Source organism: Salmo salar, chromosome ssa13, assembly GCF_905237065.1.
Source record: "Salmo salar chromosome ssa13, Ssal_v3.1, whole genome shotgun sequence".
In the NCBI taxonomy this organism is placed as follows: Eukaryota; Metazoa; Chordata; class Actinopteri; order Salmoniformes; family Salmonidae; genus Salmo; species Salmo salar.
The window spans coordinates 33,780,431-33,793,852 of record NC_059454.1 but is presented as its reverse complement, the minus strand read 5'-3'; the positions used below and the strand labels follow the sequence as shown (position 1 = coordinate 33,793,852).

The window sequence follows — 13,422 nt, the reverse complement described above, 5'->3', positions numbered from 1 at the left end:
TCCTTCCTGGCTGAGTGCAAACTCTATCACGGCAACGCTGCGGAGCCCGTACCAACCGCACTGTGCGTGCGGATGGGCGAGATAGTACGCATCACCCCGTAATGCATCGCTCGCCCCTCCGCATGCCTGCTCAGTCGTGCCCTCTCTGCCAGTACCTCCTTCCGGAATCTTGCGTCAAGCTCGGCGCTCGACTCCCTTCTCGGCTCCGGTTTGCTCCACGGCTCCCTCCGAATAGCCTGGGAAGTTAGGTCAGGGTTCCCCCCTGACCTAGCAACACTCCCCTTATGCCCCCCCCCCAAAAAAAATTGGGGGGCTGCCTCTCCACCTCCTGAATAGGAGGATACAACGCCTCGTACCTTTGTCGTTCCCTCTTCGACTCCTCCAGCTTCGACTCCTGGTACTCCCCAGCCTGGCTCCATGGACCTTGCCATCGAGGATCTCCTCCCACGTCCATGACTCCAAATAGCTCTCCTGCTGCTCCTTCCTCCACTGCTTGGTCCTTCTTTGGTGGGTGGTTCTGTCACAATCGTCATAAGGATAGGACCAAAACGCAGCGGGTATAGTGATCATCTTCTTTATTTACTTACTAAGGTGAACACTTAAACGAAAACAATAAACGACAACCAACAGTTCTGAAAGGTAACCCAACTATATAGAAAGCAACCACCCACAAAACACAAGTGAAACGAACACAACTAAATATGGCCTCCAATTAGAGACAACAACAACCAGCTGCCTCTAATTGGAGGTCATTGCCAAAAAACAACATAGAACTAGAATAAACATAGAAATATAAAACATAGGAAAAAAAAAAAAACATCACAAAACAAACACCCCCTGCCACACCCTGACCATACTACAATGACAAATAACCCCTTTTACTGGTCAGGACGTGACAGAGGGGAACAGAGGACTAAATACATGCAGTGATTATGGAATGAAAACCAGGTGTGTAATGGAACAAGACAAAACAAATGGATATATGAGAAATGGAGCGTCGATGGCTAGAAAGCCGGTGACGTCGATCGCCACCCGAACAAGGAGAGGAGCCGACTTCGGTGGAAGTCGTGACAGTTGGGCATGATATCAACCCTGATAACATGGTGTTCAACCCATTAGATATTAATAAAGAGAACTATAAATATAATGATTGTTTTAATCCAGATTCAAATTACCTGACATTTACCAGAGATTAGTCTATCACTTGTGATTACTATAATGTTAAGCAATTTAACAACCTGTATATCAGTGTATCTAATTCCCAGACAAGCTTATTTTCTACCTTTTCATTTGAACGTTCGCATTCTTCATAAAAATCATCACCACCCGGTTCATTTTCTGTCTTCTCTCAATTTTCCAGTGTTGCCCTTTCAGAAACATGGTTGACTGAAGAGACAACCATACTTTATGACATGTCTCCTTACAATACTGTTCACCACTGTAGAACATCCAGAGTGGGAGGAGGAGTATTCATTTTTGTTCATAAATGTTTTCAATTCTTTGTAATCGAGGACCTCGCACTTACATCTGATAACATTGAATCTCTTTTCATCGAAATTCCCTCCTGTTAATTTTTGGTGGTAAAAAACTGGTAATTGGATGCATCTATCGGCCACCCAATTCTGGCATTGCTAGTTTCAAACTTGGATTTGAAGCTAAAATGTGTTTTCTATTGGGTGATTACAACATAAACGTATTTAAAAGTGAGAACCACTCACTGACATCTGACTTTATACTACAGCTATCTGTATCCCCTTATCTATAAGCCTACAAGAGTGACCAGAACATCAGTATTTTTTACAAATTCTTTGAATAATGTGATTAATACAGGAATACTTTATACTGATATATATATATATATATTATTTATTATTTTTTAAATAATTTTTTTAAAGTAATTGTGAGCACTTTAGGATGTTGATTAATGATATTTAAATGGGAACATTTTTATAAAATCAGGCCAATGTGGAGACTCTGCTTACCAGAATTTTCTCACATCTTTCACCACTGCTTTCCCTTAGTTAAATGGCGTAAGAGAGCAGCACAAGGGTTCTGGAAACCTTGGTTTACAACCGGTCTCCTCAGTTAATAAAAAGAAGTTGTATAAAAAGTTTATCCGAAATTCCTCTCCCCTGAATTCTGCAAATTCCAAAAAGTATAAGAACACATTTATTCACCTACTTCGGATATCCATTTTTTAATTTTTTTATTTTACTAACAAATTCCAAGAATCCTTAAATAAAGTAAACTTGGAAAAACATCAAAAGGCATCTACAGCTATTCCATCTAAATGTATTGTTAGAAATAAGACCTATAGTGATCCTGATGTTATTTCACGTGAATTTAACAACTTTTTTGCGAATGTAGGTTCCTCTGTCAAATAAAATTTAGAAAACTGATGGAAATTGTCTCTCCCTGATCTGTTTCACCTGTCCTTGTGTTTGTCTCCACCCCCCGCCAGGTGTCGCTCATCTTCCCCATTATCCCCTGGGTACTTATACCTGTTTTCTGTTGTCTGTTGCCAGTTCGTCTTGTTTGTTCAAGTCTACCAGCGGTTGTCCCTGCTCCTGCTTTTCCCTCGCCCTCCTGATTTGTGTACCTTGCTTTTCCTGAGCCTGCCTGCCGTCCTGTACCTTTGCCTCTACTCTGGATTATCGACCCCTGCCTGCCTTAACCTGACGTTTGCCTGCCCCTGTTGCTGTAATAAACATTGTTACTTCAACACAGTCTGCATTTGGGTCTTACCTGACACATGATAGACATTCCTTGGATTACATTAAGGGACATTTCCCTTCTCTGCTTCAGTTTGATCCCCCTGGTGTACTGTAATGGAGGTGATAGAGGTAATTGGTAACTTAAATATATCAGCAGTAGGTCACGATGAGACTGGTGCCTCTTTGATTACTGAGCCTCTAATGTACAGTCCCAGTCAAAAGTTTGGACAAACCTACTTCTTCAAGGGTTTTTCTTTAGTTGAACTATTTTCTAAATTGTAGAATAATAGTGAAGATATAAAAACTATGAAATAACACATGGAATCATGTAGTAACCAAAAAGGTGTTAAACAAATCAAAATATATTTTATATTTGAGATTCTTCAAAGTAGCCAGCTTTTGCCTTGATGTCAGCTTTGCACACTCTTGGTATTCTCTCAACCAGCTTCACCTGAAATGCTTTTCCAACAGTCTTGAAGGAGTTCCCACATATGCTGAGCACTTGTTGGCTGCTTTTCCTTCACTCTGCGGTCCAACCCATCCCAAACCATCTCAATTGGGTTGAGGTCGGGGGATTGTGGAGGCCAGGTCATCTGATGCAGCACTCCATCACGCTCTTTCTTGGTCAAATAGCTCTTACACAGCATGGAGGTGTGAAAGGGCTGAAGAAAAACAAATGATAGTCCCACTAAGCGCAAACCAGATGGGATAGCATATCTGCAGAATGCTGTGTTAGCCATGCTGGTTAAGTGTGCCTTGAATTCTAAATAAATCACAGACAGTGTCACCAGCAAAGCATCCTCACACCTCCTCCTCTATGCTTCACAGTGGGAACCACACATGCGGAGATCATCTGTTCACCTACTCTGCGTCTCAGAAAGACACAGCGGTTGGAACCAAAAATCTCAAATTTGGACTCATCAGACCAAAAGGACAGATTTACACCGGTCTAATGTACATTGCTCGTGTTTTCTTCAACCAAGCAAGTCTCTTCTTCTTATAGGTGTCCTTTAGTACTGGTTTCTTTGCACTAATTCGACCATGAAGGCCTGATTCACGCAGTCTCCTCTGAACAGTTTTAAGTTGAGATGTGTCTGTTACCTGAACTCTGAGAAGCATTTATTTGGGCTGCAATTTCGGAGACTGTTAACTCCAATGAACTTATCCTCTGCAGCAGAGGTAACTCTGGCTCTTCCTTTCCTGTGGCGGTCCTCATGAAGAGACAGTTTCATCATAGTCCTTGATGGTTTTTCCGACTGCACCTGAAGAAACTTTTAGAGTTCTTGAAATTTTCCAGATTGACTAACATTCATGTTTTAAAGTAATGATGGACTGTCATTTATCTTTGCTTATTTGAGCTGTTCTTGCCATAATATGGACTTGGTCTTTCACCAAATAGGGCTATCTTCTGTATACTACCCTTACCTTGTCACGACACAACTGATTGTCTCAAACGCATTAAGAAGGAAAGACACCTGTTAATTGAAATACATTCCAGGTGACTACCTCATGAAGCTGGTTGAGAGAATGCCAAGAGTGTGCAAAGCTGTCAGAGGCAAAGGGTGTCTAGTTTGAAGAATATCAAATATAAAATAACACTTTTTTGGTTATTGCATGATTCCATATGTGTTCTTTCATAGTTTTGATGTCTTCACTATTATTCTGCAATGTAGAAAATAGTAAAAATAAAGAAAACCCCTGGAATTATTACGTGTGTCCAAACTTTTGACTGGTACTGTATATCTTCACCAAAGCTATGGAAACTGGTATTGTGCCTAAAGATTAAAAAAATGTAAAAAATGATCCCCCTCTATAAATATGGGCATCAAAGATCTTTCACAAATTATCGCCCAATATCTGTACTACCATGTTTTTCTAAAATCCTGTTGAAACATTTAAATCAACACTATATTCTGTATGCGCACCAATATGGTTTTCGATAAAAATTACTCAACAGGCTCTTTTGCAACTTGTGGATAAAATCTTTTCAGCCCTGAACAACAATGAATACGCTCTTGGCATATTTTTAGATTTATCCAAAGTGTTCGACACGGTTTATTTTTTTATTTTTTTTATTTAACCTTCAATCATGAAATATGACTTTATTTCTAAATTGCAATATTACAGTTTTCATGATTATACATATAATTGCCTTGATAGTTATGTCTATGACAGAGAACAATTTGTTTATGCAAATGTGGGTGCATCTACCAGGCCAAGATATCCTGTGGTGTGCCACAGGGTTTGATAATTGGACCTTTGGTATTCCTAATCTATATCAATGACCTTGCTGCTGTGTCTTTTACCATACTTCTTTGCTGATGATACCAATTAGATTTAATCACAAAATAATTTTGATTCACTAATTAATGAAGCCAACTCAGGCATGGCCAAATTTTCTGAATGGTTCCAGATAAACAAATTATCTTTAAATGTACAAAAATCCAACTTTACTGTATTCTCTATTAAGAATAAGAAATATTGCAAAAAATAAAAAGAGCCAGAATCTCAATTGGTGGGAATGAAATGGAACATCCACTATATTCCTCAGAGTTCTAACTGATGAAAAGCTATCCCAAAAAGATCATATTCATTTTGTCTGCAGCAAAGTTATGAAATATTTTGGTATCATCAGAAAGATTAGTGGTTTGGTTCATCAGGCTTGAGTCCTAACTCTATACTATAGCATAATTTACCCAAATCTCATTTACTGTAATATTGTCTGGGCCAGTACATTATGTATAACACAAGACACTGCGATAACCTTTTCCCTCTTATCTGCCGCACCTCACATAGTCAATTCTTTATCAGATAAAGAGGTACCATACTCTGGAATTCTTATCTTCACATTGCCAAAACATCATCATCCCCCAATAACTTAAAGTGAAGACTGGGGTCAGCCTGATGAACCAAACTACTCATTAATCTCCTCCATATAGCCTAACTCTCCCACGTTTAAACAAAACAAATATTTTGTTTTCTGTGATTGCTGATCAATTAATTCATACATTTATAATTACTAGGTTTTGTTATCTGTTTTAACAACCTTTTTTAATTTTGTACTTAGTATTGTTTTTGTGTGGTGTGGTTTTCATATAATTATGCCCTTGTGCTTCCAACCACAGCTGCACACCATTTTTAAAAATGTGGGTCCTCTAATGGGTCTGTGGCACAAAACTCCATAATGTATCGCTGCCACAAAAAAATCACTGCTAGCATGCCTGCTTCATCACAATGCATTACCAATCTCTGTACAATTGTAGGAATATAATATGTATTTATTGTTCTGCAGGTATTCTTATAATTTCCCCATTACAGAGATGTTTGGTGAAGGGGAGTTTATTTTGAACTGCGAAAACAAATCCAGCACAGACTGTTATGCCTTTTTATCGATCTAATTATGATTGTTCCCTCATTATGTATCTGCTATTATAGTTATGCAAGGTAATAATCCAACGGTAATGACTACCTTCCAGGAACCTGTTTCTCCACAAAATGCATTTCTAGATTAATTTTAGCTGCAGGACAGGTTTTAATTAGGAAAATTCTCCTTCTTTCCCCTCTTCTATGATGAAATTCCCCACATTGCAGACCAATCATTTAGATTCACTGTCATATGGTATGAACATGTAGACAGAAAGACAGATAGATAGTCAAGCAATTAATAAAAACACAGTGAATGTTGCAACCACCCTAGCAGGGAAATCATTTTCTTCATCTCTGAGGAGATCATATAAGTAATTATCTGTTACTTAGAATAAATGCTTTGAATCTTGCCCTGAGAACTAGTATCAAAGATCGTTTTAATTTGAATCACATGGATGGTTTAGCTATTGAATGGGAAGAAATAAATGACCACAATTTCACCTCACCAACTTGCCATTTGTTTTTATTTATCCATATGCCAACGCCATTTCTCAGAACTCCCCTATCATCCTCTTTAGAACTGAGAAATGTACACAATCCAAAAGGGCACCTATGTATACAGTATGCCCTCCCCAGATAGTAAGGGAAGGTGTGCTTGTATTATAAGGAATGGCAGACACTAGAGGACTTGTCAGACAGTATAGGGTTTACTTAGTTTACTCAGTGTGCATGCTAATATGAGGCAGCAGCTCTGGAATCGTGGTATATAGAATACAACGTAGAGGCGTGGGTTCACCGTCACTGTGGGAGAATGCAGCAGTTTGTGTTGTGCCCACAGGCCTGCTTGTCAAACACTTTTAGGGCCCATGGGGATTCACACTAATATCCTGCCTTTCCTCTCTTACTCTGGTGCTGCTGATCATGTACTTCCTAGTTAATACTGCTCCAGTTACAATATAATATTTATGTTGATGCATGATGACATGGCTGACAACTTCGAGACGTTTGCTCTTACTGTCACTGTGTGTGCTGTGTGTTGTGTGCGGTGTGCAGTGTGTCTACCAAGGCAGATGTTTAGTAAACACAGACAACACAGACTGTACACTTGAAAGGGGGAAGGTACACTAGAGTCTGTAAGAAGAGGGAGCAGGGAGGTGTACTAACAGGAGAGGAGGGAGTAGCTAGGAGAACGGGGGAATACAGAGAGAGTAGTGAGGCAGCACACACCTTCTAGGTACAAGAGAAAACTGAGGGGAGTATTAGAGCACTCTGTTATGCCTGGGATATTTACATTTGGAAACAGAGAGAAACGGGATTTGGAACTAGCGGAGGCTGACATGAAAAGCTATGAATTGAAAATAGTTTATGTGCCTTAGCACCTTCATTGCTAGCTGAGTACATAGACACAGTAAACAAGTGCATACAACACATATACTAGTGGATGCTCCTCAGAGAAGGAAGGGGAGGACCATCCTCCACAGTGAATTTCATAAAATGTTTAATTGTAAGACATTTAAAATTGTATCACTTTTAGATAAAACTATACTAAATATAATCACGTCACCAAATAACTGATTAAAACACACTATTTTGCAAAGAAGGTCTACGGTAGCCTCAACAGTACTCTGTAGGGTAGTACCATGGTGTAGCCGGAGGACAGCTAGCTTCCATCCTCCTCTGGGTACATTGACTTCAATACAAAACCTGGGAGGCTCATGGGTCTCACACCTTCCATAGACTTACACAGCAATTATAACAACTTCCGGAGGATGTTCTCCAGCCTATCAGAGCTCTTGCAGCATGAACTGACATGTTGTCCACCCAATCAAAGGATCAGAGAATATATCTAGTACTGAAAGCATACGTTACAGCTAGCTAGCACTGCAGTGTATAAAATGTGGTGAGTAGTTGACTCAAAAAGCGAGAAAGAAAATAGTTGAACAGTTTTGAACAAACTATTTTCTTCCAAAATGAAGGAGAAGCAAGAGAGAAATAGAGAGCAAATAGCTAGCAAATGCAGTTAGCTAGTTTAGCCTACTGAAACACCCTGCTCAGAAGGATGCTATGTTAGCTAGCTGGCTATGACTTTCCAACAAAACACTGGAACTCTTACAAGTCAAGGTAAGCTTTTGGTAATACTAATTTATTGCCACCAGGGCTGACTGTACACTAACATTATTGCATGATTGTAGCGGGTTTACTAGCGCATTAATTCTATTAGCTATGTTGACTATAACGTTACTTTATCTATGGTGACAACAATGTAGGCTGTGTGCAGCGGTTTGGCTTGGATTTTTTTCCCCCGCCTGGTCACATACATCTGATCGGTTGTGCATTGAAGTCCACAAGCAAAGGGGAGAGATGAGAGGAGGAGAATGCGTAGATAGATGCGAGAAAGAATACAACATGGCTGCTATGAAAGTGAACAGTGTTTACGCGTGATCAGCGGTGTATTCATTTCGCCGATTCTGTTTAAAACTTTTCTTAACGGAAGCAAATGGAACAAAACCGAGAAAAACATACATACATTTGTCCAATAGAAACTGTTGGACTAATGATTACACCCTATATCAGCTAGATGCAGGCAAGAGTGTGCAAGGTGGTATTGAATGTCACTGTCTGTCCATGTGTCACCTCTCGACCTGTGTGCACCTACGTTGTAAACTTTTCATAGGCTAGGTTGTAGCAACCTCAAGACGGGTATAGCAAAAATCATGTTGTAACCTAAACCTGTTGCTGTTACATAGGTCGGCGCACAATTGGCCCAGCTTCGTCTGGGTTTGGCCGGTTTAGGCTGTCATTGTAAATAAGAATTTGTTCTTAACTGACTTGCCTTGTTAAATAAAGGTTAAATACATTTAAAAAATACATTGAACTGGGTGATTGGAATATGAATGAGACACATCCAATAATCTGTAATAGAAATAAGGCCATGCTCATGAAAAACAATTGTCCTCCCTCATCTTAAACAGCACTGACCACCACTGACATATACCTGTACATGTCTCCAACAGAGGCAGATATGAATTTGTTTGGACTTCAGGTCATTTGAAAATATAGACATGTTCTTATCTTCCTTCATGACCACGTGGGCAAAAGTATGCCACAGTAGGTTCAGTGTTGGACTACGGATCCCATCCTATGAAGGACTGTTTATAAGTCAATATGTTGCACAACATATAACATCAATTATTTACCCACTTGTGTCTCCTGTGTGTGAATGACTTCCCAAATATACAGCCTTAATTTAAGTAATTACATCAAAATAAGTGCACTAAATTGCATAAACAAAGGACAGGCATATTAATACCCATATTAATATCTGAATTTAAAGCTATGCTTCTCCCTTTAGAAGGAAGTGGTAATCGACAATCTAATGTTTTGACATTGAATGCACCATTTACTGCAAAAGACAAGATTTTGGTAGCCATTTCTTGCCTTCCATGCCATATTAACAGGGGTGACGTGTTGTCCCTCTGGTTTGTATTCTTGCCTGAAGAGTTTGATATGTTCATCAAGTGAACTCTTGAACCAAGCTCTTTCAAATGAAAGTGTTGCCCAAAGCACCTAGAAGGTTCCATTGAAAGTGAAATGGAATGAAGAAGCTGAGTGCAAAAGTTCATTCTAATTTTGAACTAGGTAGTAACTAAGTAGCCTATTCCCAAGCCCCCCTCATGCTTGGTACTAGCTGGCTATGAGACTGGGTACTGTTGTTGGCCTACTCAGACAGTAATGATGGTGCACTACTCAGGAATTGGATCAGATATAAAATAATATTAACACTACAAGAAAAAACAGAAAGAACAAGGAGAGGTTCAGTAAAACACAGAAATATCCTGGACGACAGAACTCGGCCTCTGCATGCAGTATAAAGCATCTACATGACCAGGAGTGGTCATTGAGAATGACTAAACATCCTTTGGTCAGGGGATGTGTTCCTGCTGGTGGTCTCTTGAGCCATGTCGCCAGACTGCTGTGCTGAGAAGCCTCTTTCGCTTGTCCCATCCACCAAATACAAACTTTAGGCACGACAACACCCTGTTTGCATTTCTATCATGATATTATCTTTGTCTGACTGAAATTAAATTAATACTGGTTAACTCTTGAGGATCGTACCCTTTTTTTAAATGACATACCCAAATCTACCTCCCTGTAGCTCAGGACCTGAAGCAAGGATATGCATATTCTTGATACCATTTGAAAGGAAACACTTTGAAGTTTGTGGAAATGTGAAATTAAAGTAGGAGAATATAACACATTAGATCTGGTAAAAGATAATACTAACATCATCTTTGAAATGCAAGAGAAAGGCCATACTTTCAGATAGGAGTCTAGTTGTAATTTAGATTTTGACCTCCAGATGGTAGCAGTGTGTGTGTGTGCAAAGTTTCAGACTGAACCAGTGAAGAATTACATTACTGCACAATATTTTGTATCAAGTCTGCCAGGACTTTGCCCAAATGTGCCGAATTGGTCAATTGATACATTTTCAAGTACATAACTATAAGGAATATACAAAAATGCTATGGTAATAAAAAATTCTAGTTTACACACTCCCAGGAATGTCATAAATTATGGATCATTAGCTTATACACTAACTTTCACACATCTAGATGGCCGGGCAGAGTGGGTGGGGAGCCAGAGACAGCCCTGGGGTCAAACTGTAAACCCCAGTTCCTACATTTGAACATAAAAATTGATTTTATCAAACAAAACTATGCTACATTTTATCTCTGGGACCCTCAGGATGACAAATCAGAGCATGGTTCAAATAGCTCTTATTCTCTCCCCATTCACAGTAGAAGCCTGAAACAACGTTCTAAAGACTGTTGACATCTAGTGGAAGCCTTAGGAAGTGCAATATGACCCCACAGACACTGTATATTGGATAGGCAATCACTTGAAAAACTACAAACCTCAGATTTCCCACTTCCTGGTTGGATTTTTCTCAGGTTTTTGCCTGCCATATGAGTTCTGTTATACTCACACAGACATCATTCAAACAGTTTTAGACACTTCAGAGTGTTTTCTATCCAAATCTACTAATAATATGCATATCCTAGCTTCTGGGCCTGAGTAGCAGGCAGTTTACTCTGGGCACCTTATTCATCCAAGCTACTCTAATACTGCCCCCAGATCCCAAAGAAGTTTTAAGCCATTTTGCCACAACTTTGGAAGAATGCTTGGAGTCATTGTCCATTTGGAAGACCCATTTGCGACCAAGCTTTAACTTCCTGACTGATGTCTTGAGATGTTGCTTCAATATATCCACATCATTTTCCTGCCTCATGATGCCATATATTTTGTAAAGTGCACCAGTCAATACTGTAGCAAAGCACCCCCACAACATGATGTTGCCACCCCCTTGCTTCACGGTTGGGATGGTGTTCTTCGGCTTGCAAGCTTCCCCCTTTTTCCTCCAAAACATAACAATGGTCATTATGGCCAAACAGTTCTATTTGTGTTTCATCAGACCAGAGGACATTTTCCAAGCTGTTTAAAGGCACAGTCAACTTAGTGTATGTAAACTTCTGACCCACTGAAATTGTGATACAGTGAAATATAAGACAAATAATCTGTCTGTAAACAATTGTTGGAAAAATTAATTGTGTCATGCACAAAGTAGATGTCCTAACCGACTTGCCAAAACTATAGTTAGTTAACAAGAAATTTGTGGAGTGGTTGAAAAATGAGTTTTAAATGACTCCAACCTAAGTGCATGTAAACTTCCGACTTCAACTGTACCTCTTCTTCCCTGCCTAGGCAAGTTGTCTGACTCTGGTATCATAACTGAGAAGAATGGGATAAGTGACGCTTTTAATCATTTTTTCTCAGCAGGTTTTTTATTTGAGAGAAACAGTGGTTTAATTGACCCTGGTCAGTCAATCGACTGTTCTTCCCTCTGCCAGCCTCTAGCTGACTCAATGGTTAACCTGTCAACTTGCAGCTAAAATATTAGAATCCTTGATTAATTCTCATCTAAGGTCTCTCTTATCTTTGAAATATATTCTAAAATGTACATCAGTCTGGTTTTAGACCCGGTCATAGCACTATCTTTGCTGCATCCTTAGTTATAAATTATGTAGTTAACTGTATGGATAAAAGGCAACATTGTGCTGCCCTCTTCATTGACCTGTCAAAGGCCTTAGATACTGTTGATCACTCATTGCTAATTCAGAGGCTTTCCTCAATTGGCCTAGACCAGGCTGAATGTAACTGGTTTAAAAACTAGTTGACAGATAGAATCCAATATGAATCTACTGATCAAAAATACTTCGTAGACAACAGGTGTGGACTAACAGTGAAATGCTTACTTACGTTCTCTTCCCAACAATGCAGAGAAAATAAATAAATAATAATAAGAGAAAAGTAAAACACGTAATAATAAAAGTAATGATAAATACACAATGAGTAACGATAACTTGGCTATATACAAGGGGTACCAGGACCGTGTCGATGTGCAGAGGTATGAGGTAATGGAGGTAGATATGTATATATAACTAGGATTAAAGTGACAGATAGTAAACAGTAGCAGCAGTGTATGAGATGAGTCAAAACAGTTTGTGCAAAAAAGGGTAAATGGAGATAGTTAAACAGTTAACCAAATAGCTACCCAGACTAACTATTTAGCAGTCTTATGACTTGGGGGTAGATACCACTTGCCATGCAATAGCAGAGAGAACAGTCTATGACTTGGGTGGCTGGGAGTCTTTGACAGTTTTTAAGACCTCTCTTCCAACACTGCCTGGTATAGAAGTTCTGGATGGTAGAGAGCTCAGCCCCTGATGTACTGGGCCGTACACACTAGAGGTCGACCGATTATGATTTTTCAACGCCGATACCGATTATTGGAGGGCCAAAAACGCCGATGCCGATTAAATCGCCCGATTTTTATGTATATATTTGTAATAATGACAATTACAACAATACTGAATGAACAATGAACACTTTTATTTTAACTTAATATAATACATAAATAAAATCAATTTAGTCTCAAATAAATAATGAAACATGTTCAATTTGGTTTAAATAATGCAAAAACAGTGTTGGAGAAGAAAGTAAAAGTGCAATATGTGCCATGTAAAAAAGATAACATTTAAGTTCCTTGCTCAGAACATGAGAACATATGAAAGCTGGTGGTTCCTTTTAACATGAGTCTTTAATATTCCCAGGTAAGAAGTTTTAGGTTGTAGTTATAATAGAACTCTCTCTCTCTATAGTATTTGTATTTCATAGACCTTTGACTATTGGATGTTCTTACAGGCACTATAGTATTGCCAGCCTAATCTCGGGAGTTGATAGGCTTGAAGTCATAAACAGCGCAGTGTTTCAAGCATTGCAA

At 39.2% G+C, this 13,422-nt stretch overlaps 1 protein-coding gene across 1 annotated transcript in view; it reads right to left on the bottom strand.

Annotated features, from left to right (window-relative positions):
* The window catches only part of LOC106567287 (metabotropic glutamate receptor 4), a 331,632-nt gene that overhangs the window by 82,667 nt on the left and 235,543 nt on the right, over nt 1-13,422 (bottom strand). The window lies entirely within an intron of this gene.